The sequence below is a fragment of the Oncorhynchus masou genome, unplaced genomic scaffold (assembly GCF_036934945.1).
Source record: "Oncorhynchus masou masou isolate Uvic2021 unplaced genomic scaffold, UVic_Omas_1.1 unplaced_scaffold_2750, whole genome shotgun sequence".
Lineage (NCBI taxonomy): Eukaryota > Metazoa > Chordata > Actinopteri > Salmoniformes > Salmonidae > Oncorhynchus > Oncorhynchus masou.
This window is the reverse complement of record NW_027009182.1, coordinates 20,299-46,059: the sequence shown is the minus strand read 5'-3', so window position 1 is coordinate 46,059 and position 25,761 is coordinate 20,299. Positions and strand designations below refer to the sequence as shown.

The window sequence follows — 25,761 nt, the reverse complement described above, 5'->3', positions numbered from 1 at the left end:
CATGTGATAATGTATTATATACACACTGGTGTTAACTAACATGTGATAATGTATTATATACACACTGGTGTTAACTAACTAACGAACTAACTAACATGTGATAAGGTATTATATATACACTGGTGTTAACTAACATGTGATAATGTATTATATACACACTGGTGTTAACTAACATGTGATAAGGTATTATATACACACTGGTGTTAACTAACTAACATGTGATAAGGTGTTACTGTTGTATGACAGTGAATTCCCCCATGAGAGACGTAGTTCTGTAGTGTTGAATAGTGGATGATGATGAGATCTTACGTTGGGCCTGTACCACATAGAAGGAGATGGGTTCAGTCCAGGATCCGTTGCCAGCCAGGGAGGTGGCTCTGACCCGGGCAGAGTAGTTACCAGGTCCAAGGTTACTGAGCCTGGCACCATGCTGCTCTCGATACAGCTGGCGAGACACACACTCATGCTTCTCTGACTGGACAGACAGAGAAACACGCTGTTAAGACTCCTGCTTCTACAACACGGCTGCAGGTAGTTTGCTAACTCTCCACTGAGCAGCTGTCCTGCATCACACCAACATTACTGGGTTACCCCCCCCCCCCCATACAATGTCAACGATCAGTCATCATCCTCACCACCAACATTACTGAGTTACCCCCCCCCCCATCACAATGTCAACGATCAGTCATCATCCTCACCACCAACATTACTGAGTTACCCCCATACAATGTCAACGATCAGTCATCATCCTCACCACCAACATTACTGGGTTACCCCCCATACAATGTCAACGATCAGTCATCATCCTCACCACCAACATTACAGGGTTACCCCCCCCCCCCCCCCATACAATGTCAACGATCAGTCATCATCCTCACCACCAACATTACAGGGTTACCCCCACAATGTCAACGATCAGTCATCTTCTTCATCACCAACATTACTGAGTTACCCCCCCCATAATGTCAACGATCAGTCATCATCCTCACCACCAACATTACAGGGTTACCCCCCCCATACAATGTCACTGATCAGTCATCATCCTCACCACCAACATTACTGAGTTACCCCCCCCATACAATGTCAACGATCAGTCATCATCCTCACCACCAACATTACTGGGTTAACCCCCCCATACAATGTCAACGATCAGTCATCATCCTCACCACCAACATTACTGGGTTAACCCCCCCATACAATGTCAACGATCAGTCATCCTCACCACCAACATTACTGAGTTACCCCCCCCCCCCCCCCCATACAATGTCAACGATCAGTCATCATCCTCACCACCAACATTACTGGGTTAACCCCCCCATACAATGTCAACGATCAGTCCTCATCCTCACCACCAACATTACTGGGTTACCCCCCCCCCCCCATACAATGTCAACGATCAGTCATCCTCACCACCAACATTACTGGGTTACCCCCCCATACAATGTCAACGATCAGTCATCATCCTCATCACCAACATTACTACCCCCCATACAATGTCAACGATCAGTCCTCATCCTCACCACCAACATTACTGGGTTACCCCCCCCCATACAATGTCAACGATCAGTCATCATCCTCACCACCAACATTACTGGGTTACCCCCCCATACAATGTCAACGATCAGTCATCATCCTCACCACCAACATTACTGGGTTACCCCCCATACACTGTCAACGATCAGTCATCATCCTCATCACCAACATTACTGGGTTACCCCCCCCCCATACAATGTCAACGATCAGTCATCATCCTCATCACCAACATTACTGGGTTACCCCCATACAATGTCAACGATCAGTCATCATCCTCACCACCAACATTACTGGGTTACCCCCCATACAATGTCAACGATCAGTCATCATCCTCACCACCAACATTACTGGGTTACCCCCCATACACTGTCAACGATCAGTCATCATCCTCATCACCAACATTACTGGGTTACCCCCCCCCCCCATACAATGTCAACGATCAGTCATCATCCTCACCACCAACATTACTGGGTTACCCCCCCATACACTGTCAACGATCAGTCATCATCCTCATCACCAACATTACTGGGTTACCCCCCCCCCCCCCCCCCCCCCCATACACTGTCAACGATCAGTCATCATCCTCATCACCAACATTACTGGGTTACCCCCCCATACAATGTCAACGATCAGTCATCATCCTCACCACCAACATTACTGGGTTACCCCCCCCATACAATGTCAACGATCAGTCATCATCCTCACCAACAACATTACTGGGTTACCCCCCCCCACAATGTCAACGATCAGTCATCATCCTCACCACCAACATTACTGGGTTAACTTCCCATACAATGTCAACGATCAGTCATCCTCACCACCAACATTACTGGGTTAACCCCCCCCATACAATGTCAACGATCAGTCATCATCCTCACCACCAACATTACTGGGTTACCCCCCATACAATGTCAACGATCAGTCATCATCCTCACCACCAACATTACTGGGTTAACCCCCCCCCCCATACAATGTCAACGATCAGTCATCATCCTCACCACCATTGAGGAAGGGAGCAGTGGAGAGGTGTGTCTCTTACCTCAGTGCCCAGTCTGAACTTGATCTCATACATGAGGATGAGTGCGTTGGGGACGAGGGTTCAGGCCAGCGGAGGAACACAGAATCATCCTCTCCAGTCCAGATCACTGGGCCTGGGATGTCATCCGCCTTCTCTGTTGGTACGAGACATGACACATGTTACATATGGACCACACCAGAGGGGTTCACTGTGAAGCAAGCTAAATCTATTCAGGCTTTAATAAAGTTACCCAGCTTCAGTTCACCAGCTTCAGTTTGCTTTACATTCCTGCGGGGTTTACTGTGAAGCAAGCTAAATCTATTCAGGCTTTAATAAAGTTACCCAGCTTCAGTTCACCAGCTTCAGTTTGCTTTACATTCCTCAGGGGTTTACTGTGAAGCAAGCTAAATCTCCTCAGGCTTTAATAAAGTTACCCAGCTTCAGTTCACCAGCTTCAGTTCGCTTCACATTCCTCAGGGGTTTACTGTGAAGCAAGCTAAATCTCCTCAGGCTTTAATAAAGTTACCCAGCTTCAGTTCGCTTCACATTCCATCTCAGGCTTCATCCGTACTACGATGGTGGATATTGCTCGTCCCCTTACTGGATAGCTCCAGTCGAACGCCCAACTCTTCATTGAGACAATGCTGAAACACCAATCCATGTGCGGGCGAGTCAGTGCCACATTTTCATTTTGCCGAGAAAAATAAAATAATGTGTGAAAAGTAACCTTGCAAATTCAGCGAGCTGTGGTGTGAAATAGGCTGCTACTGCTGTTATTACATATTCATGCAGTGTTGCTCGATCAACTGGCTCTTTCCTCACTCCTATCCATAACATGACTGTATTAAACCATACTGAAGTTCCACTGTGCAGTAAGTTTCACATGTGGGGAAATTTACAGAGAGCAGAGGGGGCAAGAACAGAGGAGGAACAGCAGCATGGGTTCACAGAGCAGAGGGGGGAAGAACAGAGGAGGAACAGAAGCATGGGTTCACAGAGCAGAGGGGGGAAGAACAGAAGAGGAACAGCAGCATGTGTACACAGAACAGAGGGGGGAAGAACAGAGGAGGAACAGCAGCATGTGTACACAGAACAGAGGGGGAAGAACAGAGGAGGAACAGCAGCATGTGTACACAGAGCAGAGGGGGGAAGAACAGAGGAGGAACAGCAGCATGGGTTCACAGAGCAGAGGGGGGAAGAACAGAGGAGGAACAGCAGCATGTGTACACAGAGCAGAGGGGGGAAGCACAGAGGAGGAACAGCAGCATGTGTTCACAGAGCAGAGGGGGGAAGAACAGAGGAGGAACAGCAGCATGTCAGACTCGATGACCACCACAAGACTCAACGACCGCCACGACAGACTCACGACCGCCACGACAGACTCAACGACCGCCACGACAGACTCAACGACCGCCACGACAGACTCAACGACCGCCACGACAGACTCAACGACCGCCACGACAGACTCAACGACCGCCACGACAGACTCAACGACCGCCACGACAGACTCAACGACCGCCACGACAGACTCAACGACCGCCACGACAGACTCAACGACCGCCACGACAGACTCAACGACCGCCACAACAGACTCAACGACCGCCACAACAGACTCAACGACCGCCACAACAGACTCAACGACCGCCACAACAGACTCAACGACCGCCACAACAGACTCAACGACCGCCACAACAGACTCAACGACCGCCACAACAGTGGAGGCTCCTCAGAGGAGGAAGCGGACTCCATCCTCCTCAGTGAATTTCAGAAAATAGAAATAGTGAAACATTTAAAAAATTAAGTTTACCTTTTTAGATAAAACTATACTAAATATATTCAAGTCACCAAATAACTGATAAAAACACATTTTGCAATGAAGGTCTACAGTAGCCTCAACAGCGCTGTTGGCTAGCCTGCTAGCTGGCTATGTTTTGCAATAGTGGAACTCTTCCAAGTCAAGGTATTGCTTTTGGTTCTATTAATTTATTGCCACCGGGGCCTGCCGGGGGAACTGCTAAACTGCTTGCTGACTACTGCATGATTGTAGCGGTTTTACTAATGCATTAGCTCTCGTAGCTATGTTGACTAGCTATGACGTAGCTAATATGGTGACAACAATGTAGGCGGTGTGTAGCGGTTATGATATGAAGGTTTGCCTTGGAAGTTTGTTCTCGCCTGATCACAGACAGCTGATGTGGTGCACAAAAGTCTGCAAGCGAAGGGAAAAGTTGAAGAGGAGAGCGCCTGGATGCGAGAAGGAATTCTACAAAGAGCAAAGTGATCATGCTGTTTGTACGTGGCTGCTATGACAGTGGTCATGCTGTTTGTACGTGGCTGCTATGACAGTGGTCATGCTGTTTGTACGTGGCTGCTATGACGGTGGTCATGCTGTTTGTACGTGGCTGCTATGACAGTGGTCATGCTGTTTGTACGTGGCTGCTATGACAGTGGTCATGCTGTTTGTACGTGGCTGCTATGACAGTGGTCATGCTGTTTGTATGTGGCTGCTATGACAGTGGTCATGCTGTTTGTACGTGGCTGCTATGACAGTGGTCATGCTGTTTGTACGTGGCTGCTATGACAGTGGTCATGCTGTTTGTATGTGGCTGCTATGACAGTGGTCATGCTGTTTGTATGTGGCTGCTATGCCAGTGGCTGCTATGACAGTGGTCATGCTGTTTGTATGTGGCTGCTATGACAGTGGCTGCTATGACAGTGGTCATGCTGTTTGTACGTGGCTGCTATGACAGTGGTCATGCTGTTTGTATGTGGCTGCTATGACAGTGGTCATGCTGTTTGTATGTGGCTGCTATGCCAGTGGCTGCTACGACAGTGATCATGCTGTTTGTATGTGGCTGCTATGCCAGTGGCTGCTACGACAGTGATCATGCTGTTTGTATGTGGCTGCTATGCCAGTGGCTGCTACGACAGTGATCATGCTGTTTGTATGTGGCTGCTATGCCAGTGGCTGCTATGACGGTGATCATGCTGTTTGTATGTGGCTGCTATGCCAGTGGCTGCTATGCCAGTGGCTGCTATGCCAGTGGCTGCTATGACAGTGATCATGCTGTTTGTATGTGGCTGCTATGCCAGTGGCTGCTACGACAATGATCATGCTGTTTGTATGTGGCTGCTATGCCAGTGGCTGCTACGACAGTGGTCATGCTGTTTGTATGTGGCTGCTATGCCAGTGGCTGCTATGACGGTGATCATGCTGTTTGTACGTGGCTGCTATGACAGTGGTCATGCTGTTTGTACGTGGCTGCTATGACAGTGGTCATGCTGTTTGTACGTGGCTGCTATGACAGTGGTCATGCTGTTTGTACGTGGCTGCTATGACAGTGGTCATGCTGTTTGTACGTGGCTGCTATGACAGTGGTCATGCTGTTTGTACGTGGCTGCTATGACAGTGGTCATGCTGTTTGTACGTGGCTGCTATGACAGTGGTCATGCTGTTTGTACGTGGCTGCTATGACGGTAGTCATGCTGTTTGTAGGTGGCTGCTATGACGGTGGTCATGCTGTTTGTACGTGGCTGCTATGACAGTGGTCATGCTGTTTGTACGTGGCTGCTATGACAGTGGTCATGCTGTTTGTACGTGGCTGCTATGACAGTGGTCATGCTGTTTGTATGTGGCTGCTATGACAGTGGTCATGCTGTTTGTATGTGGCTGCTATGACAGTGGTCATGCTGTTTGTATGTGGCTGCTATGACGGTGGTCATGCTGTTTGTACGTGGCTGCTATGACGGTGGTCATGCTGTGTGTGTGGCTGCTATGACAGTGGTCATGCTGTTTGTACGTGGCTGCTATGACAGTGGTCATGCTGTTTGTATGTGGCTGCTATGACAGTGATCATGCTGTTTGTACATGGCTGCTATGACAGTGGTCATGCTGTTTGTACGTGGCTGCTATGACAGTAGTCATGTTGTTTGTGTGTGACCAGGGGTGAATTCATTCAGCTGATTCTGATGAATAACAATTCTTAAAAGGAGGCAAATGGAATGAAAGGGGGATAAACATAGCTGAGATTTGTCCAATAGAAACTCTCGTTTGCGAATGATTACACCCTAGATCGGCTAGATGCAGGCCAGAGTGAACAAGGTGGGTTTGACTGTGTCACAGTCTTTCACCGTGATCCCTTTCATTTATCTCTAGACCTGGGTACCTACATGGTAAACGTTCATTCACAGGCCAGGTTGTAGCAACCTCTTGATGGGTACTGGGAAAATTAGAGTATCAATGTTAAATGGGAGGGTCTTTCTCTCCACCCCATGGACTTTTGGGGCATGGTCTTTCAGAGTAGGGTCTTTCTCTCTCTGAACATGCTTAGAACGATGTCTTGTATTTATTATTATGGATTCCCATTAGTTCCTGCCAAGGCAGCAGCTACTCTTCCTGGGGTATATTATGGATCCCCATTAGTTCCTGGCAAGGCAGCAGCTACTCTTCCTGGGGTTTATTATGGATCTCCATTAGTTCCTGTCAAGGCAGCAGCTACTCTTCCTGGGGTTTATTATGGATCTCCATTAGTTCCTGCCAAGGCAGCAGCTACTCTTCCTGGGGTTTATTAGTGGAGTTAGCCCTGAGTTAGCCTGCCCTGGAGCAGGTTAGTTCTGAATGCAGGATAGTGGAGTTAGCCCTGAGTTAGCCTGCCCTGGAGCAGGTTAGTTCTGAATGCAGGATAGTGGAGTTAGCCCTGAGTTAGCCTGCCCTGGAGCAGGTTAGTTCTGAATGCAGGATAGTGGAGTTAGCCCTGAGTTAGCCTGCCCTGGAGCAGGTTAGTTCTGAATGATTGGTTGTCATAGAAATGTACCTGACTAAAAGTTAAGCTACTTTCGTACGACTGAGTTGACCAAAGTTAGCTCACAAACCCCTCAAACCTGCTTCGTAGGATACCCCTCAAACCTGCTTCGTAGGATACCCCTCTAACCTGCTTCGTAGGATACCCCTCTAACCTGCTTCGTAGGATACCCCTCTAACCTGCTTCGTAGGATACCCCTCTAACCTGCTTCGTAGGATACCCCTCTAGCCAGTTCCAATAAACATATGTTAAATCCGTGTCAGTCATAAAATCTTCTAGTAGTGATGACAATATATGACATGATAACACACATAAATTCACCTCACGCAAACAAGAAAAGTGTCAGGCATCAAGATGAACTCTGCAGTGCTGAGTAACTTAACTCAGTACTATGGGAATGTTTAGTTTCAACCAAAGCTCTACTGTATAATGAAAGAGAGATGAGGGAGCAGTACGAACCTGCAGGTTTGGTCCTGGAGAAGATGAACTCTGCCGCGCTGCAGCGTTTCACCTGTTGGTTACAGGCGTGGATGTCGATCCGGTAAACCGTGAACGGCTGCAGACCGGATATCTGCAGCTCCCGCTCGCTGACTGCCCACTCTACGAAGTCATACTCCCTGTCCGCTAACTCCGCCTCTGTAGCGTTGGCCCAAAGGTCAGGTGACGTGGCGTTAGGGTAGGTGGTCACACCACGGAGGATGGTACGGTTAGCCACGCCAAATAGATCCCGACGGCGCCTGTCTGGAGGTCTGGAAGAGAGGGAGAGAGAGCAGAGGGATGTGGGAGTGACAATCACAGTCGTCCAAACACTAACAAAACACTAGTCAACAAATAACCTGTGTGGAGGAATCCTTTCACTGGCAAAAACACGGCTTGGATTTTCAGCAGTAGAGGATTGTTCCGTTACAATCTCCCTCCCTCTATTACACTGATCCAGTCGGTCCTGTTGCTTCAGAGGATCTCCTCTGTTCATGTGTTCCATGACTATTCCAGATGGACTCCTCTCCATTTCCAGTCAGGCGACACCAGGTCCAGTCAGGCGACACCAGGTCCAGTCAGGCGACACCAGGTCCAGTCAGGCGACACCAGGTCCAGTCAGGCGACACCAGGTCCAGTCAGGCGACACCAGGTCCAGTCAGGCGACACCAGGTCCAGTCAGGCGACACCAGGTCCAGTCAGGCGACACCAGATCCAGTCAGGCGACACCAGGTCCAGTCAGGCGACACCAGGTCCAGTCAGGCGACACCAGGTCCAGTCAGGCGACACCAGATCCAGTCAGGCGACACCAGGTCCAGTCAGGCGACACCAGGTCCAGTCAGGCGACACCAGATCCAGTCAGGCGACACCAGATCCAGTCAGGCGACACCAGATCCAGTCAGGCGACACCAGATCCAGTCAGACGACACCAGATCCAGTCAGACGACACCAGATCCAGTCAGACGACACCAGATCCAGTCAGACGACACCAGATCCAGTCAGACGACACCAGATCCAGTCAGACGACACCAGATCCAGTCAGGCGACACCAGATCCAGTCAGGCGACACCAGGTCCAGTCAGGCGACACCAGATCCAGTCAGGCGACACCAGATCCAGTCAGACGACACCAGGTCCAGTCAGGCGACACCAGATCCAGTCAGGCGACACCAGGTCCAGTCAGACGACACCAGATCCAGTCAGGCGACACCAGATCCAGTCAGGCGACACCAGGTCCAGTGTGTCTGGCGGGGAGCTGCCGTGGCAGACTGGGGTTTTCCCTTCTCTTCATCCCCTCCCTTTTTTTCCCATTGCTCTCTCTGTAAATCCTGACTTTTCTCTCACTAGGGTGCTTCCCTATAGACATGTTCCAGTAGAGCTGACCAGGGCTGTTTGACTGGCTGGGGAACAGACAGACGGACACAGACAAACCTATCCTCTGAGCAGCCTGACAGAACTCTGGCTGGCCGGATCTCCTGGACAGTATTTCTATGAGAGAGTCAGACCATGAACAAACTAGAATGGTCCAAACACACCAAAACATTCGTGAAGAGGTCACGACAAAACCTATTCCCCCTCAGGAGACTGAAAAGATTTGGCATGGGTCCTCAGATCCTCAAAAAGTTTTACAGCTGCACCATCGAGAGCATCCTGACGGGTTGCATCACCGCCTGGTATGGCAACTGCTCAGCCTCCGACTGCAAGGCACTACAGAGGGTAGAGCGTACGGCCCATCACTGTAAGCTAAGCATTTCACTGTAAGGTCTACACCTTTTGAATTTGGAACATGTGACAAATAAACTTTGAAATTATTTGATTGAAATGCAACTTCACCAAATGGAGATGGCTAAATTAGACTCACCAGATGATAAATTAGACTAACCAGATGGAGATGGCTAAATTAGACTAACCAGATGATAAATTAGACTAACCAGATGGTAAATTAGACTAACCACATGGGTAAATTAGACTAACCAGATGGAGATGGCTCAATTAGACTAACCAGATGGGTAAAATTAGACTAACCAGATGGGTATATTAGACTAACCAGATGGGTATATTAGACTAACCAGATGGGTATATTAGACTAACCAGATGGGTATATTAGACTAACCAGATGGTATATTAGACTAACCAGATGGAGATGAGTAAAATTAGACTAACCAGATGGGTAAAATTAGACTAACCAGATGGGTAAAATTAGACTAACCAGATGGGTATATCAGACTAACCAGATGGGTAAAATTAGACTAACCAGATGGGTATATTAGACTAACCAGATGGGTATATTAGACTAACCAGATGGGTATATTAGACTAACCAGATGGGTATATTAGACTAACCAGATGGGTATATTAGACTAACCAGATGGTATATCAGACTAACCAGATGGGTATATTAGACTAACCAGATGGGTATATCAGACTAACCAGATGGGTAAATTAGACTAACCAGATGGGTATATTAGACTAACCAGATGGTATATTAGACTAACCAGATGGGTATATTAGACTAACCAGATGGAGATGGGTAAAATTAGACTAACCAGATGGGTAAAATTAGACTAACCAGATGGGTAAAATTAGACTAACCAGATGGGTAAAATTAGACTAACCAGATGGGTAAAATTAGACTAACCAGATGGGTAAAATTAGACTAACCAGATGGGTAAAATTAGACTAACCAGATGGGTAAAATTAGACTAACCAGATGGGTAAATTAGACTAACCAGATGGGTATATCAGACTAACCAGATGGGTAAAATTAGACTAACCAGATGGGTAAAATTAGACTAACCAGATGGGTAAAATTAGACTAACCAGATGGGTATATCAGACTAACCAGATGGGTATATTAGACTAACCAGATGGGTATATTAGACTAACCAGATGGGTAAATTAGACTAACCAGATGGGTATATTAGACTAACCAGATGGGTAAAATTAGACTAACCAGATGGGTATATTAGACTAACCAGATGGGTATATCAGACTAACCAGATGGGTATATCAGACTAACCAGATGGGTATATCAGACTAACCAGATGGGTATATCAGACTAACCAGATGGGTATATCAGACTAACCAGATGGGTATATCAGACTAACCAGATGGGTATATCAGACTAACCAGATGGGTATATCAGACTAACCAGATGGGTATATCAGACTAACCAGATGGGTATATCAGACTAACCAGATGGGTATATCAGACTAACCAGATGGGTATATCAGACTAACCAGATGGGTATATCAGACTAACCAGATGGGTATATCAGACTAACCAGATGGGTATATCAGACTAACCAGATGGGTATATCAGACTAACCAGATGGTATATCAGACTAACCAGATGGGTATATCAGACTAACCAGATGGTATATCAGACTAACCAGATGGGTATATCAGACTAACCAGATGGTAAATTAGACTAACCAGATGGGTAAATTAGACTAACCAGATGGGTATATCAGACTAACCAGATGGGTATATCAGACTAACCAGATGGGTATATTAGACTAACAAGATGGGTATATTAGACTAACCAGATGGGTATATTAGACTAACCAGATGGGTATATTAGACTAACCAGATGGGTATATTAGACTAACCAGATGGTATATTAGACTAACCAGATGGAGATGGGTAAAATTAGACTAACCAGATGGGTAAAATTAGACTAACCAGATGGGTAAAATTAGACTAACCAGATGGGTAAAATTAGACTAACCAGATGGGTAAAATTAGACTAACCAGATGGGTATATTAGACTAACCAGATGGGTATATTAGACTAACCAGATGGTAAATTAGACTAACCAGATGGTAAATTAGACTAACCAGATGGGTAAATTAGACTAACCAGATGGTAAATTAGACTAACCAGATGGTAAATTAGACTAACCAGATGGTAAATTAGACATGCATTCAGTCTTTATATTACTGTATCATAGATCAACCAGATGGTAAATTAGAATAACCAGACGGTAAATTAGACTAACCAGATGGTAAATTAGACTAACCAGATGGTAAATTAGACATGCATTCAGTCTTTATATTACTGTATCATAGACCAACCAGATGGTAACAGACGGCCCAGATGGTAACAGACCGCCCAGATGGTAACAGACCGCCCAGATGGTAACAGACCGCCCAGATGGTAACAGACCGCCCAGATGGTAACAGATGGTAACAGACCAACCAGATGGTAACAGACCAACCAGATGGTAACAGACCAGCCAGATGGTAAGAGATCAACCAGATGGTAAACAGATGGTAACAGACCAACCAGATGGTAACAGACCAACCAGATGGTAACAGACCAACCAGATGGTAACAGATGGTAACAGACCAACCAGATGGTAAGAGATGGTAAACAGATGGTAACAGACCAACCAGATGGTAAACAGATCAACCAGATGGTAACAGATCAACCAGATGGTAACAGATCAACCAGATGGTAACAGATCAACCAGATGGTAACAGACCAACCAGATGGTAACAGACCAACCAGATGGTAACAGACCAACCAGATGGTAACAGACCAACCAGATGGTAACACCCTGAGACGGCCTGTCCGTCCCCCACCCTGAGACGGGCCGTCCGCCCCCCACCCTGAGACGGGCCGTCCGCCCCCCACCCTGAGACGGGCCGTCCGCCCCCCACCCTGAGATGGCCTGTCCGTCCCCCACCCTGAGCATTGATTCATCATCAGAAGCTGTAGAGAAACCAGATTTAGTCATCACATATAATTTAACAGTTCATTTTCACGCCACGCTGTTCATTTCAATAATTTATTAGAATTAACCGGTTTCAGAGTTATTTATGCAAGGAAAAATAATCCCGTTAAATCTCAGTAACCGGGTTCACGCCAGTCAACCGTACTGCGTAATGATCAGGATATTTAATCAGCTTCTTGATATGCCACACCTGTCAGGTAGATGGATTATCTTGGCAAAGGAGAAATGCTCACTAACAGGGTTATTTGTGCACATATTTGTGCACAGAATTTGAGAGGAATAAGCATTTCTGGTATCTTTTATTTCAGCTCATGAAACATGGGACCAACACTTTATATGTCGTGTTTATATTGGTGTTCAGTATAAATGGCCATTTGTTCAACAAGACTGCTCATATTTGTTTTCCATTTCAGAAGATTTAGGTGGTGTCCTACTGGATCCTACCCAGGTGTGTGTTACGGCCTGTGATCTGCTTACCTGGGGGTAAAGATAGAGTTGTGTAAGACGTTCTCCCCAGGTGTGTGTGTGTGTGTGTGTGTGTGTGTTACGGCCTGTGATCTGCTTACCTGGGGGTAAAGATAGAGTTGTGTAAGACGTTCTCCCCAGGTGTGTGTGTGTGTGTGTGTGTGTGTGTTACGGCCTGTGATCTGCTTACCTGGGGGTAAAGATAGAGTTGTGTAAGACGTTCTCCCCAGGTGTGTGTGTGTGTGTGTGTGTGTGTACGGCCTGTGATCTGCTTACCTGGGGGTAAAGATAGAGTTGTGTAAGACGTTCTCCCCAGGTGTGTGTGTGTGTGTGTGTGTGTGTTTACGGCCTGTGATCTGCTTACCTGGGGGTAAAGATAGAGTTGTGTAAGACGTTCTCCCCAGGTGTGTGTGTGTGTGTGTTACGGCCTGTGATCTGCTTACCTGGGGGTAAAGATAGAGTTGTGTAAAAAGTTCTCAAAGACTTTTCTGTATGAAGCGTCAGCTGCCTCTGCCTCCAGGTCTCCTACGGATTTAGGACAGGGACAGCACGGCCCCTTGTCCCCCCCACCAACGTCTGGTTTAGTAGGCTTCAGGTCCTCCTCCATGTCAGTCAACCCGGTAGCAGCTATACGGACCGGGATCTTCAGTTCTGAGGAGAGACAGAGAGAGGAGGGGTTATGGTGGAGGGGTCAGGGGTCAGGGTGGAGGGGTCAGGGTGGAGGGGTTATGGTGGAGGGGTCAGGGTGGAGGGGGGTCAGGGTGGAGGGGGGTCAGGGTGGAGGGGGGTCAGGGTGGAGGGGTCAGGGTGGAGGGGTCAGGGTGGAGGGGTCAGGGTAGTGACCTTTAGAGCAGTAGTTGTGTTGGTATAGCTCTCTGTCTTCAGCCTGTTGCTGCCAGCGGACCAGGTAATAGGTGTGGTTCCCATTGGGGGAGGCAGGGGGAGACCAGCGGACCACCAGGTTGGTAGAGGAGTTAGAGTATGTTCTCACATCCAGGGGCATGGACGGCTCTACAGGAAACAGATTATAACAGTTGTCACATCCAGGGACATGGACGGCTCTACAGGAAACAGATTATAACAGTTGTCACATCCAGGGGCATGGACGGCTCTACAGGAAACAGATTATAACAGTTGTCACATCCAGAGGCATGGACGGCTCTACAGGAAACAGATTATAACAGTTGTCACATCCAGAGGCATGGACGGCTCTACAGGAAACAGATTATAACAGTTGTCACATCCAGAGGCATGGACGGCTCTACAGGAAACAGATTATAACAGTTGTCACATCCAGGGGCATGGACGGCTCTACAGGAAACAGATTATAACAGTTGTCACATCCAGGGGCATGGACGGCTCTACAGGAAACAGATTATAACAGTTGTCACATCCAGGGGCATGGACGGCTCTACAGGAAACAGATTATAACAGTTGGCACATCCAGGGGCATGGACGGCTCTACAGGAAACAGATTATAACAGTTGTCACATCCAGGGGCATGGACGGCTCTACAGGAAACAGATTATAACAGTTGTCACATCCAGGGACATGGACGGCTCTACAGGAAACAGATTATAACAGTTGTCACATCCAGGGGCATGGACGGCTCTACAGGAAACAGATTATAACAGTTGTCACATCCAGGGGCATGGACGGCTCTACAGGAAACAGATTATAACAGTTGGCACATCCAGGGGCATGGACGGCTCTACAGGAAACAGATTATAACAGTTGTCACATCCAGGGGCATGGACGGCTCTACAGGAAACAGATTATAACAGTTGTCACATCCAGGGGCATGGACGGCTCTACAGGAAACAGATTATAACAGTTGTCACATCCAGGGGCATGGACGGCTCTACAGGAAACAGATTATAACAGTTGTCACATCCAGGGGCATGGACGGCTCTACAGGAAACAGATTATAACAGTTGGCACATCCAGGGGCATGGACGGCTCTACAGGAAACAGATTATAACAGTTGGCACATCCAGGGGCATGGACGGCTCTACAGGAAACAGATTATAACAGTTGTCACATCCAGGGGCATGGACGGCTCTACAGGAAACAGATTATAACAGTTGTCACATCCAGGGGCATGGACAGCTCTACAGGAAACAGATTATAACAGTTGTCACATCCAGGGACATGGACGGCTCTACAGGAAACAGATTATAACAGTTGTCACATCCAGGGGCATGGACGGCTCTACAGGAAACAGATTATAACAGTTGTCACATCCAGGGGCATGGACGGCTCTACAGGAAACAGATTATAACAGTTGTCACATCCAGGGGCATGGACGGCTCTACAGGAAACAGATTATAACAGTTGGCACATCCAGGGGCATGGACGGCTCTACAGGAAACAGATTATAACAGTTGTCACATCCAGGGGCATGGACGGCTCTACAGGAAACAGATTATAACAGTTGTCACATCCAGGGGCATGGACGGCTCTACAGGAAACAGATTATAACAGTTGGCACATCCAGGGGCATGGACGGCTCTACAGGAAACAGATTATAACAGTTGTCACATCCAGGGGCATGGACGGCTCTACAGAAAACAGATTATAACAGTTGGCACATCCAGGGGCATGGACGGCTCTACAGGAAACAGATTATAACAGTTGTCACATCCAGGGGCATGAACGGCTCTACAGGAAACAGATTATAACAGTTGTCACATCCAGGGGCATGGACGGCTCTACAGGAAACAGATTATAACAGTTGTCACATCCAGGGGCATGGACGGCTCTACAGGAAACAGATTATAACAGTTGGCACATCCAGGGGCATGGACGGCTCTACAGGAAACAGATTATAACAGTTGTCACATCCAGGGGCATGGACGGCTCTACAGGAAACAGATTATAACAGTTGGCACATCCAGGGGCATGGACGGCTCTACAGGAAACAGATTATAACAGTTGTCACATCCAGGGGCATGGACGGCTCTACAGGAAACAGATTATAACAGTTGTCACATCCAGGGACATGGACGGCTCTACAGGAATGGTAACTGGGCCTTGTGACAGTACTTCCTAGAGCTCTGCTATCCAACCCCCCATATTATACATCAGGTCTGTTCTTAATCAATAAACTCTAACCCCTCCACCCTAACCCCTCCACCCTAACCCCTACACCCTAACCCCTACACCCTAACCCCTACACCCTAACCCCTACACCCTAACCCCTACACCCTAACCCCTACACCCTAACCCCTACACCCTAACCCCTACACCCTAACCCCTCCACCCTAACCCCTCCACCCTAACCACCTCCACTCTAACCCCTAACCCCTACACCCTAACCCCTACACCCTAACCCCTACACCCTAACCCCTACACCCTAACCCCTACACCCCTGTCCTTTACCTGAGGGGCTGGTTCTGATGTAGACTACTTCACTCTTGGCTCCCAGGATGTCTAACCCCTCCACCCTAACCACCTCCACCCTAACCCCTCCACCCTAAACCCTCCACCTCCACCCTAACCCCTCCACCCTAACCCCTCCACCCTAACCCCTCCACCCTAACCCCTACACCCTAACCCCTACACCCTAACCCCTACACCCCTGTCCTTTACCTGAGGGGCTGGTTCTGATGTAGACTTCTTCACTCTTGGCTCCCAGGATGTCTAACCCCTCCACCCTAACCCCTACACCTCCACCCTAAACCCTCCACCTACACCCTAACCCCTCCACCCCTGTCCTTTACCTGAGGGGCTGGTTCTGATGTAGACTTCTTCACTCTTGGCTCCCAGGATGTCTAACCCCTCCACGCTAAACCCTCCTCCTCCACCCTAACCCCTCCACCCTAACCCCTACACCCTAACCCCTACACCCTAACCCCTACACCCCTGTCCTTTACCTGAGGGGCTGGTTCTGATGTAGACTACTTCACTCTTGGCTCCCAGGATGTCTAACCCCTCCACCCTAACCCCTCCACCTCCACCCTAACCCCTCCACCCTAACCCCTCCACCTCCACCCTAACCCCTCCACCCTAACCCCTCCACCCTAACCCCTCCACCCTAACCACCTCCACTCTAACCCCTAACCCCTACACCCTAACCCCTCCACCCTAACCCCTCCACCCTAACCCCTCCACCCTAACCACCTCCACTCTAACCCCTAACCCCTACACCCTAACCCCTCCACCCTAACCCCTCCACCCTAACCACCTCCACTCTAACCCCTAACCCCTACACCCTAACCCCTCCACCCTAACCCCTCCACCCTAACCACCTCCACTCTAACCCCTAACCCCTCCACCCTAACCACCTCCACCCTAACCCCTACACCTCCACCCTAACCCCTACACCCTAACCCCTACACCCTAACCCCTACACCCTAACCCCTACACCTCCACCCTAACCCCTCCACCCAAACCCCTCCACCCAAACCCCTCCACCCAAACCCCTCCACCCTAACCACCTCCACCCTAACCCCTAAACCCCTACACCTTCACCCTAATCCCTACACCCAAACCCAAACCCCTACACCCAAACCCCTCCACCCAAACCCCTACCCCTCCACCCAAACCCCTACCCTCCACCCAAACCCCTCCACCCTAACCCCTCCACCCTAACCCTCCACCCTAACCCCTCCACCCTAACCCCTCCACCCTAACCCTCCACCCTAACCCCTCCACCTCCACCCTAACCCCTACACCCCTGTCCTTTACCTGAGGGGCTGGTTCTGATGTAGACTACTTCACTCTTGGCTCCCAGGATGTGTCTATCCTCTGCCACCAGAGTGATGGCTTTGACGTAGATGGCGTACTGGGTCCAGGGCTTGAGAGGCGACAGTAGAACCCCTGGGTCAGAATTCTTCTCCTGGGGAAGGTCCACGTCCACCATGTTCCAACTGTTGGAGCCACAACCGTCCTGGCCGTCAAACTCTGTGATGTTCTGGTACGCACTGGAGGAGAGGGAGACGCATGGGTTAGAGGATATAGAGGAGGTAGAGAGACTGATGGGTTAGAGAATATAGAGAGACTGATGGGTTAGAGGATATAGAGGAAGTAGAGACAGACTGATGGGTTAGAGGATATAGAGGAAGTAGAGAGACTGATGGGTTAGAGGATATAGAGGAGGTAGAGAAACTGATGGGTTAGAGGATAGAGGAAGTAGAGCCAGACTGATGGGTTAGAGGATATAGAGGAAGTAGAGAAACTGATGGGTTAGAGGATAGAGGAAGTAGAGCCAGACTGATGGGTTAGGGTTAGAGGATATAGAGGAAGTAGAGAGAGACTGATGGGTTAGAGGATGTTCTAGGATATAGAGGAAGTAGAGACAGACTGATGGGTTCGGGATATAGAGGAAGTAGAGTGATGGGTTAGAGGATATAGAGGAAGTAGAGAGACTGATGGGTTAGAGAATATAGAGAGACTGATGGGTTAGAGGATATAGAGGAAGTAGAGACAGACTGATGGGTTAGGGTTAGATATAGAGGAAGTAGAGTGATGGGTTAGAGGATGTTCTAGGATATAGAGGAAGTACAGAGAGACTGATGGGTTAGGGGATGTTCTAGGATATAGAGGAAGTAGAGAGACTTATGGGTGAGAGAATATAGAGGAAGTAGAGAGAGACTGATGGGTTATGGTTAGATATAGAGGAAGTAGAGTGATGGGTTAGAGAATATAGAGAGACTGATGGGTTAGAGGATATAGAGGAAGTAGTGAGACTGATGGGTTAGAGGATATAGAGGAAGTAGTGAGACTGATGGGTTAGAGGATATAGAGGAAGTAGAGGACAGACTGATGGGTTAGAGGATATAGAGGAAGTAGAGGACAGACTGATGGGTTAGAGGATATAGAGGAAGTAGAGAGACTGATGGGTTAGAGGATATAGAGGAAGTAGAGACAGACTGATGGGTTAGGGTTAGATATAGAGGAAGTCGCGACAGACTGATGGGTTAGGGTTAGATATAGAGGAAGTAGAGACAGACTGATGGGTTAGGGGATATAGAGGAAGTAAAGACAGACTGATGAGTTAGGGGATGTTCTAGGATATAGAGGAAGTACAGAGAAACTGGTGGGTTAGGGGATATAGAGGAAGTAGAGAGAGACTGATGGGTTAGGGTTAGCTATAGATGAAGTAGAGTGATGGGTTAGAGGATGTTCTAGGATATAGAGGAAGTACAGAGAGACTGATGGGTTAGGGGATGTTCTAGGATATAGAGGAAGTAGAGAGACTTATGGGTGAGAGAATATAGAGAGACTGATGGGTTAGAGGATATAGAGGAAGTAGAGAGACTGATGGGTTAGAGGATGTTCTAGGATATAGAGGGAGTAGAGAGAGACTGATGGATTATGGTTAGATATAGAGGAAGTAGAGTGATGGGTTAGAGGATATAGAGGAAGTAGAGAGACTGATGGGTTAGAGAATATAGAGAGACTGATGGGTTAGAGGATATAGAGGAAGTAGAGAGACTGATGGGTTAGAGGATATAGAGGAAGTAGAGAGACTGATGGGTTAGATGATATAGAGGTAGTACAGAGACTGATGGGTTTAGAGGATATAGAGGAAGTAGAGAGACTGATGGGTTAGAGGATATAGCGAAAGTACAGAGACTGATGGGTTAGGGGATATAGAGGAAGTACAGACAGACTGATGGGTTAGAGGATGTTCTAGGATATAGAGGGAGTAGAGAGACTGATGGGTTAGAGGATATAGAGGAAGTACAGACAGACTGATGAGTTAGAGGATGTTCTAGGATATAGAGGGAGTAGAGAGACTGATGGGTTAGAGGATATAGAGGAAGTGGAGAAACTGATGGGTTAGATGATGTTCTAGGATATAGAGGAAGTACAGACAGACTGATAGGTTAGAGGATATAGAGGAAGTACAGACAGACTGATGGGTTAGAGGATATAGAGGAAGTAGAGAGACTGATGGGTTAGAGGATATAGAGGAAGTAGAGACAGACTGATGGGTTAGAGGATATAGAGGAAGTACAGACAGACTGATGGGTTAGAGGATATAGAGGAAGTAGAGAGACTGATGGGTTAGAGGATATAGAGGAAGTACAGACAGACTGATGGGTTAGAGGATGTTCTAGGATATAGAGGGAGTAGAGAGACTGATGGGTTAGATGATATAGAGGAAGTAGAGAGACTGATGGGTTAGAGGATATAGAGGAAGTAGAGAGACTGATGGGTTAGATGATATAGAGGAAGTAGAGAGACTGATGGGTTAGAGGATATAGAGGAAGTAGAGAGACTGATGGGTTAGATGATATAGAGGAAGTAGAGAGACTGATGGGTTAGAGGATATAGAGGAAGTAGAGAGACTGATGGGTTAGAGGATATAGAGGAAGTGGAGAAACTGATGGGTTAGATGATGTTCTAGGATATAGAGGAAGTAGAGAGCCTGATGGGTTAGAGGATATAGAGGAAGTGGAGAAACTGATGGGTTAGATGATGTTCTAGGATATAGAGGGAGTAGAGAGACTGATGGGTTAGAGGATATAGAGGAAGTACAGACAGACTGATGGGTTAGAGGATGTTCTAGGATATAGAGGGAGTAGAGAGACTGATGGGTTAGAGGATATAGAGGGAGTAGAGAGACTGATGGGTTAGAGGATATAGAGGAAGTAGAGCCAGACTGATGGGTTAGGGGATATAGAGGAAGTGGAGAAACTGATGGGTTAGATGATGTTCTAGGATATAGAGGAAGTACAGACAGACTGATGGGTTAGAGGATATAGAGGGAGTAGAGAGACTGATGGGTTAGAGGATATAGAGGAAGTACAGAGACTGATGGGTTAGAGGATATAGAGGGAGTAGAGACAGACTGTAGAGTAACTTACGCCTCCTTGTAGTATAGTATGAATGAGATGAGGTCTCTATAGTCTGGGGGTCTGTAGCGCTGCCAGGTCACTTTGATACGGTTAGACATCGTACTGTTGGACTTGAACCGCAAGATCTTACTCTCACCTGGTGAACACAACCAATCACACAATTTACACAGCCTGTTCACCTGGCAACCAATCACAACCACAGTCAGCTCACCTGGAGAATAAAACCAATCACAACGATCAGCCCTAATCCTACAGGTGCTTAGAAACATCTCATCAAACCAGCCTATTACATTGTCTCAGTGGTGAGATCAAACCAGCCCATTACATTGTCTCAGTGTTGAGATCAAACCAGCCCATTACATTGTCTCAGTGGTGAGATCAAACCAGCCCATTACATTCTCTCAGTGGTGAGATCAAACCAGCCCATTACATTCTCTCAGTGTTGAGATCAAACCAGCCCATTACATTGTCTCAGTGTTGAGATCAAACCAGCCCATTACATTCTCTCAGTGGTGAGATCAAACCAGCCCATTACATTGTCTAAGTGGTGAGAGCAGGAAAAGTAGAACTTGTTTGTTTCCAGAGTTTGCTGTCGAGGGCAATATGGTGTGGGCTGAACCATGCAGTACACAAATATTTCTTCAACGAATGGACATGGCTGAAACATTGATTTATTTTACCTTTATTTAACTAGGCAAGTCAGTTATGAACAAATTCTTATTTTTCTTCCTGCCATGTTCAGGGGCAGAAGGACATATTTGTACCTTGTCAGCTCGGGGATTTGATCTAGCAACCTTTCAGTTACTGGCCCAATGCTCTAACCACTAGGCTACCTGCCACTCCACATGCAGTACACAGCTACTGTTTCAATGAATGGACATGGCTTAACCAGATACAGTACCAGTCAAAGGTTTGGACACACCGACTCATTCCAGGGGTTCTCTTTATTTTGACCATTTTCAACATTGTAGAATAATAGTTAAGACATCAAAACTATGAAATAACACATATGAAATCACGTAGTTACCAAAAAAGTGTTAAACTGATCAAAATATATTTCAGATTCTTCAAAGTAGCCGCCCTTTGCCTTGATGACAGCTTTGCACACACTGGCATTCTCTCAAGCAGCTTCACGTTGTAGTCACTTGGAATACATTTCAATTAAAAGGTGTGCCTTGTTAAAATGATAATTTGTGTCGTTTCTCTTTGCTTATTTGAGTTGTTCTTTTGTTAATGTGGACTTGTTCTTTTAGGAAATAGTCATTTCTTTCCTTCTCAATGCATTTGTGCCAATCAGTTGTGTTATGACAAGGTAGGGGTGGTATACAGAAGATATCACAGTCAATCGGAACATTTCAAGAACTTTGAAAGTTTCTTCAAGTGCAGTCGCAAAAACCCTCAAGTTCAATGATGAAACTGGCTCTAATGAGGACCGCCACAGGAAAGGAAGACCCAGAGTTACCTCTACTGCAGAGGATCAGTTCATTAGAGTGACCTGTCTCTCATGAGGACCGCCACAGGAAAGGAAGACCCAGAGTTACCTCTACTGCAGAGGATCAGTTCATTAGAGTTACCTGGCTCTCATGAGGACCGCCACAGGAAAGGAAGACCCAGAGTTACCTCTACTGCAGAGGATCAGTTCATTAGAGTTAACTGGCTCTCATGAGGACCGCCACAGGAAAGGAAGACCCAGAGTTACCTCTGCTGCAGAGGATCAGTTCATTAGAGTTACCTGTCCCTCATGAGGACCGCCACAGGAAAGGAAGACCCAGAGTTACCTCTACTGCAGAGGATCAGTTCATTAGAGCTACCTGTCTCTCATGAGGACTGCCACAGGAAAGGAAGACCCAGAGTTACCTCTGCTACAGAGGATACGTTCATTAGAGTTGACTGCACCTCAGATTGCAGCCCAGTTCAAGTAACAGACACATCTCAACATCAACTGTTCAGAGGAGACTGTGTGAATCAGGACTTCATGATTGAATTTCTGCAAAGAAACCACTACTAAAGGACACAAACAAGAAAAAGACTTGCTTGGGCCAAGAAACACGAGCAATGGTACATTAGACCAGTGGAAATCTGTCCTTTGGTCTGATGTGTATAAATGTGAGATTTTTGGTTCCAACCGCCGTGTCTTTGTGCGATGCAGAGTAGGTGAACGGATGATCTCTGCATGTGTGGTTCCCACCGTGAAGCATGGAGGAGGTGGTGTGATGGTGTGGGGATGATTTGCCAGTGACACTGATTTAGTTAGAATAAACCAGCATGGCACCACAGCATTCTGCAGCGATATGCCATCCCATCTGGTTTGCGCTTAGTGGGACTATCATTTGTTTTTCAACAGGAAAATGACCCAACACACCTCCAGGCTGTGTAAGGGCCATTTGACCAAGAAGCAGAGTGATGGAGTGCTGCATCAGATGACCTGGCCTCCACAATCACCTGACCTCAACCCAATTGAGATGGTTTGGATGAGTTGGACCACCGAGTGAAGGAAAAAAAGCCAACAAGTGCTAAGCATATGTGGGAACTCCTTCAAGACCGTTGGAAAAGTATTCCTCATGAAGCTTGTTGCGAGAATGCCAAGAGTGTGCTAAGCTGTCATCAAGGCAAAGGGTGGCTATTTTGAAGAATCTAAAATCTAAAATCTATATTTTGATTTGTTTAACTTTTTTAGTTACTACATAATTGTATATGTGTTATTTCATAGTTTGGATGTTTTCACTAATGTAGAAAATAGCAAAACGAAAAAAGAAAACTTGAATGAGTAGGTGTCCAAACTTTTGACTTGTACTGCCATGTAGTAACTAAAAAGGTTTAATATAAAGTATAGTATTATAGAGCTGTTAAATATAAAGTATAGTATAATAGAGCTGTATAGTATAGAGCTGTTAAATATAAAGTATAATAGCATAGAGCTGTATAGTATAGAGCTGTTAAATATAAAGTATGGTATCATAGAGCTGTATAGTATAGAGCTGTTAAATATAAAGTATAGTATAATAGAGCTGTATAGTATAGAGCTGTTAAATATAAAGTATAATATCATAGAGCTGTATAGTATAGAGCTGCTAAATATAAAGTATGGTATCATAGAGCTGTATAGTATAGAGCTGTTAAATAAAAAGTATAATATAATAGAGCTGTATAGTATAGACATGTTAAATATAAAGTATAGTAAAATAGAGCTGTATAGTATAGAGCTGTTAAATATAAAGTATGGTATCATAGAGCTGTTAAATATAAAGTATGGTATCATAGAGCTGTATAGTATAGAGCTGTTAAATATAAAGTATAATATCATAGAGCTGTATAGTATAGAGCTGTTAAATATAAAGTATGGTATCATAGAGCTGTATAGTATAGAGCTGTTAAATATAAAATATAGTATACAGCTGTATAGTATAGAGCTGTTCAATATAAAGTATGGTATCATAGAGCTGTTAAATATAAAGTATAGTATCATAGAGCTGTATAGTATAGAGCTGTTAAATATAAAGTATAGTATAATAGAGCTGTATAGTACAGAGCTGTTCAATATAAAGTATGGTATCATAGAGCTGTATAGTATAGAGCTGTTAAATATAAAGTATAGTATAATAGAGCTGTATAGTATAGAGCTGTTAAATATAAAGTATAATATCATAGAGCTGTATAGTATAGAGCTGCTAAATATAAAGTATGGTATCATAGAGCAGTACAGTATAATACCATAGAGCAGTACAGTATAATACCATAGAGCAGTACAGTATAATACCATAGAGCTGTACAGTATAATACCATAGAGCAGTACAGTATAATACCATAGAGCTGTACAGTATAATACCATAGAGCAGTACAGTATAATACCATAGAGCAGTACAGTATAATACCATAGAGCAGTACAGTATAGTACCATAGAGCTGTACAGTATAATACCATAGAGCAGTACAGTATAATACCATAGAGCAGTACAGTATAGTACCATAGAGCAGTACAGTATAATACCATAGAGCAGTACAGTATAATACCATAGAGCAGTACAGTATAATACCATAGAGCAGTACAGTATAATACCATAGAGCAGTACAGTATAATACCATAGAGCAGTACAGTATAATACCATAGAGCTGTATAGTACAGTATAATATAAATAAAGTACAGCTTGCTCGGTCTCCGTTGTTCCTGAAGTCATCCTCCTCAAACTTCTCTGTGATGCCCGTCCTCTGCCACATCTTCCGGATCTCCGACATGCAGAGTTTAGGGTTGGATCGGAAGAACAGTTTCCCGGCCCGGATGGTCAGGTTGTGCTGGGTCCAATCCCACAAGAACTGGAGGTGCTGATTGTCTACTGCATGGAAAGCATACATGCTGAGGGGATTGGGGGGCGGAGAGGAGGAACAGAGAGGAGAGGAGAGAGAGGTGGGGAGGGAGAGAGGTGGGGAGGGAGAGAGAGGAGAGAGGTGGGGAGGGAGAGAGAGGGAGAGAGGTGGGGAGGGAGAGAGAGGAGAGAGGTGGGGAGGGAGAGAGAGGAGAGAGGTGGGGAGGGAGAGAGAGGAGAGAGGTGGGGGAGGGAGAGAGAGAGAGAGAGGAGGGGAGGGAGAGAGAGAGAGAGAGGTGGGGAGGGAGAGAGAGGAGAGAAGTGGGGAGGGAGAGAGAGAGGAGAGAAGTGGGGAGGGAGAGAGAGGAGGGAGGTGGGGAGGGAGAGAGAGGAGAGAGGTGGGGAGGGAGAGAGAGGAGAGAGGTGGGGAGGGAGAGAGAGGAGAGAGGTGGGGAGGGGGAGAGAGGGAGAGAGGTGGGGAGGGAGAGAGAGGAGAGAGAGGAGGGGAGGGAGAGAGAGGAGAGAGGTGGGGAGGGAGAGAGAGGAGAGAGATGGGGAGGGAGAGAGAGGAGAGAGATGGGGAGGGAGTGAGAGGTGGGGAGGGAGTGAGAGGTGGGGAGGAA

General features: G+C 46.8%; 1 pseudogene; it reads right to left on the bottom strand.

Annotated features, from left to right (window-relative positions):
• Positions 1-25,245, bottom strand: part of LOC135533866 (insulin-like growth factor 1 receptor) — a 30,767-nt pseudogene extending 5,522 nt beyond the window's left edge.
• Between the last annotated feature and the right edge of the window lie 516 nt (positions 25,246-25,761).